Source organism: Ruditapes philippinarum, unplaced genomic scaffold (assembly GCF_026571515.1).
Source record: "Ruditapes philippinarum isolate M1 unplaced genomic scaffold, ASM2657151v2 ctg1399_1_1_1_1, whole genome shotgun sequence".
Classification (NCBI taxonomy): domain Eukaryota; kingdom Metazoa; phylum Mollusca; class Bivalvia; order Venerida; family Veneridae; genus Ruditapes; species Ruditapes philippinarum.
In genome coordinates this window covers 46,971-51,398 of record NW_026863500.1, presented here as the reverse complement: position 1 = coordinate 51,398, position 4,428 = coordinate 46,971, and the positions used below count along the sequence as shown (strand labels likewise).

The 4,428-nt window shown below is 29.9% G+C and overlaps 1 long non-coding RNA gene across 1 annotated transcript; it reads right to left on the bottom strand.

Annotated features, from left to right (window-relative positions):
* LOC132722244 (uncharacterized) lies at nucleotides 1-1,157 on the bottom strand. The gene is made up of 3 exons (XR_009624592.1): nucleotides 1,044-1,157; nucleotides 545-667; nucleotides 1-123 (listed from the first exon to the last, which is right to left on the bottom strand). It is a non-coding gene; the product is annotated as an uncharacterized LOC132722244 (long non-coding RNA).
* Between the last annotated feature and the right edge of the window lie 3,271 nt (nucleotides 1,158-4,428).

The window sequence follows — 4,428 nt, the reverse complement described above, 5'->3', positions numbered from 1 at the left end:
CATGGGGGACTGGTGCCTTTGTACCTTTAGAAATGTGCAGGTCCGAAATGCCAACGTTGGAAGATTGTAAGCGTTCTTTTTCTGAAGTCGCATTTATATTTTCTTCTCTGTGTTGGTTTTCATCTGTCAAAAGTATCAATGACATATTAGTCATGTGGTTATTACTTATATTGAATTGAAAATGACATAATAAAATAGAGAATGTTAAAGTAACAGTTATTTATTCATTTTTTATCGTGAAATGAAAATACAAAATATTTGAAATGCAAAAGTGGCATTATCCAACACTTCCAACTCATTATTCACAAAAATATATATACATTGATATAATTATAATACCTTGAAAATAAAGCAAAACGGACAACAAAAAGAAAACGAATAGTATTATTGGGGCCAGCTTGATAAATTTAAAAAATAATAAGACAGTTCACATTCGTAGGATAGTTTGTTGCCCAAACCTGAATTATCAGGCAATGTATCTTGTGTTACGTTACTTTTCATTCATTTTGCAATAAATAACTTTGAAATAAATAATGATACTTACTATCAGGGACTAGTTCCTTTGTATTTTCTAAACATGACAATTCCGAAGTGTCAGGGTTAGAATATTGTAAGCGTTCTTTTTCAGAAGTCGCATTTAGATTTTTGTCTCCGTGTAAGTTTTCATCTGTAAACATAATAAATGAGATTCTAGCTATATTATGATTTCTTACAAGCAATTCTAATTGGCATAATATATTCAAAAACATTAAAGTAATATTCTTTCTTTATTTTGTGACGTGAAATATAAGATTGATGTAAACGCTTGAGAGGTAAAAATAGCATGATGCAACTATACACGTTTTATATGAACCGGAAAAAAAAAACGTAATTCATTTTTCAGATATCACTTAAGTCAAATGAGAAAATAAAATGATAAAATGAATATTAATCTTGTGGCAACACTTTAGAAATCAGAAATATATTTTGTGTTTGTTCGTACTATTTTGCAATAAATTACTCTTACATGTAAATGAACATATTTTAAATGATCAGTAACTTACCAACAGAGACCGATTCATTGGTATTCTTAGAACTTGACAAGTCCAACGTTCCAATGTTGTATAATTGTAAGCGTGCTCTTTCAGAAGTCTCATTTAGACTTTCTTTTCCGTTTATGTTTTCATCTGTAAAAGGTATCAATGATATTCTAAACGTATGATAATTCCTTGACAGCAATTAGAGATGACATATTAGATTGGATTTAACTCAATATAGGATTGGAGCAGTACCTTTTTTCGCCGATTACTACAATTTTTCGCTTTACTATCATACATGAATCGGTGTGGAAAGATGAATTAAACCGTTAAAAGTTCATTCCGTATGTGAAAAGGCGAGATTTAAGCATTTGGACATTCAAACGTCGTGTCCGGTATGTACCGGAATACGGTATTAAGAGTGGTGCTCCAATCCTTTTTTTAATTCTCACTCTATTAGATGTAACAAAATGTGAAAGTAGCATTTTGTTCTTTATTTTGTATAGTAAAGTATAAATGCAAATTATTGAAATGCAAAATTGGAATGATGATAACATAAATGCTATGTATAGACAAAAGAAATATGAATTAATTTCATATATTACATTTAAATACAAAACAAAAGAACGAAAAAAGTAAGAAAAAGAAAAGTAATACAAGGAACAACTAGAGAAAGTATTAAACTTTAAGACAGTTCACATTCGTATGATATTTCTTTACCAGAACAAGAAATTCAAGAAAATATATCGTGAGTAATCTTTCGTTCATTTTGAAAAGTATAGCTTTAATATAAAAAAACGATACTTACCATCGGGGACGGATTTGTTTGCATTTTTAGAACTTGACGAGTCTGACGTTCCTAAATTGGAAGCTTGTAAGCGTTCTTTTTCGGAAGTCTCGTTTAGATTTCCCTCTCCTTCTAAGTTTTTATCTGTAAGCAAAATATATGATTTTCTAATCATAAGATGATTTCTTACTAGTAATTGTAAATGACAAAATGAATTAACAGAATGTTTATTAAAAGTGACCCCTTTTCTTCACTTTGTATCGTGAAATATAAATGCAAACTTTAAATTGGCATAATGCAACGATTAAAGTTTTATAGGAACATTAAAAGCATATATTAATGTCCAGATATAACTTTTGCATGTCAAGTGAATAATGATCTACAAAGAACATTAACCTTTGCGTCAACAGAAGAAATAAAAAATGATATGAGACAGTCAACATCCGTATATTATCACAGACCCGGGCCGATTGCGACTCAGTAAAAATAGTATTGCACGGTCGTGCATATATTTTGCCGTGACGTCATTAGCGTTATACAAACATAGTGCAAAGACGCACTAAATATTAGCGTTATACTAAAGACGCATAAATGAAATTTGACTTTTTTTCTCTTAAAACAGTCTTTATTTAGGGTTTGTGATAAATAGAATATGAATTTTGTGTAAGTGCATTAATGAATTCATTGAACTCGTTGAATTAAAAAATATTATGCTCGCCAGAGGCTCGCATAATATAATGTTATTCAACTCGTACAATAAATTCAGTATTGAACTTAAACTATTTCATTATCCTCTATATATTTTCTACCCAAACGAGAATTTCATTACAGAAACGAGCGTGTGTTTGTTCTCTTTTGCAATATATAACTGTTAATAAACAGAACTAAAATGTACAGTTCATCTTTCAGTTTCTAACAACCAAATACTGATTCACAAATTATCTCGTGTTCCTTTCCGTTCATTTTGCAATTTATATCTCTTTATAAATAATGATACGTACCAGTAGTGACTGATTCTTTTGTAAGTTTAGAACTTGGCAAGTCTGAATTGCTCAAGGTTGAAGATTGTAAGCGTTCTTTTTTAACAGTCGCATTTATATTTTCCACTCCGTGTATATTTTCATCTGTAAGAAGCATTAATGATATTGAGGTCATTTAATTATTCTTCATTTTGTATCGTGGTATATCAATTCAATTTGTTTTTGAATGCAAATGTGGCATGATGCAACAATAAAAGTTTTATGTGAACCAAAGGAATATACATTGATTGTCTAAAATTACTTTTAAATATTAAGCAAAAGAAGTAAAAAAATAAGAAAAGAAATAGTATTATTTTGGCCGACATGAAAACTGATTAGATAGATAAAAGGCAATTCACATTCGTATGATATTTCTTCACCAAAACCAGACGAAATATCGTGCGTTATCTTTCGTTCATTTGCAATGCGAGGGGTGTTCAAATATTAATGCAACTGAGCAAATATCTCGCGTTTAACCATGCTTTGCACGCACTATGTACATAGATGGTTGTGAAATCTCTTAATTAATAAAATACATGTGTAAGTTAGTTAAATGTAGCTTTGACGATAGCTCAATAAATGCTATCATCTCGTGTACACTAAATCAAAAATTGTTGGAAAAAGGTCTCCTTTCACTGACCAAATACGGTCCCATATCAAGCAATTTATTGCTCTTAAATATATAATTATGTTTACCATCAGTGACTGGTTCATTTGTTATATTAGAACTTGTCATGTCCGAAATGCCAAAGTAAGAAGGATATAACCGTTCTTTTTTGGAAGTCGCAATCATTATATTTTCATCTCCGTGTAGGTTTTCATCTGTAAAAGTATTAATGATATTCAATTCATATGATTATATCTTGCTTGCAATTGGCAATAACATAATGAATGAAGATAACGTTACAGTAGCTTTTATTCTTCATTTTGTATCGTGAAATATAAATGCATATTAAGTGCAAATAAATGCAAAAGTGGCATGATGCAACGATAAAAGTTTTCTGTGAACCAAAGAAATATACCTTGATTGTCTTATATTACTTTTTAATGTGAAGAAAAACAAGAAATACATAGTTATGAAAAGGAATAGAAGTGATTGGACCAACCTAAAAAAAGGAACATAAGAAAGTTCAAATTCGTACGATATTTTTTCGCCCAAACCAGACAAAATATAGTGAGTTGTCCTTCGTAAATTTGCAATATATATCTCTTGAATAGATAATGATATTTTACCATCGCGGACTGGTAGCTTTGTATTCTTAGAACTTGACAAGTCCGAAGTGCAAAGATTGGAAGATTGTAAGTGATCTTTTGCAGAAGTTGCATTTAGATTTTCCTGTCCGCATATATTTTCATCTGTAAAAAGATATGATATTTTAGTCATAAGATAATTTCTTACTAACAATTGTAAATGAAATAAAAAAGAGAAAAACATATATAAAACAACTTTGTTTCTTCATTTTGCGACTTGAAATAAAAATGCAAGCTTTGGTGAGGCAAAGATGACATGATGCAACAATAAAAGTTTTACATGAACCGCATAAAATGATACTTTACTTTTAAGATATAACTTTTAAACGGCAAATGAAAAAATATCTGAAAATGA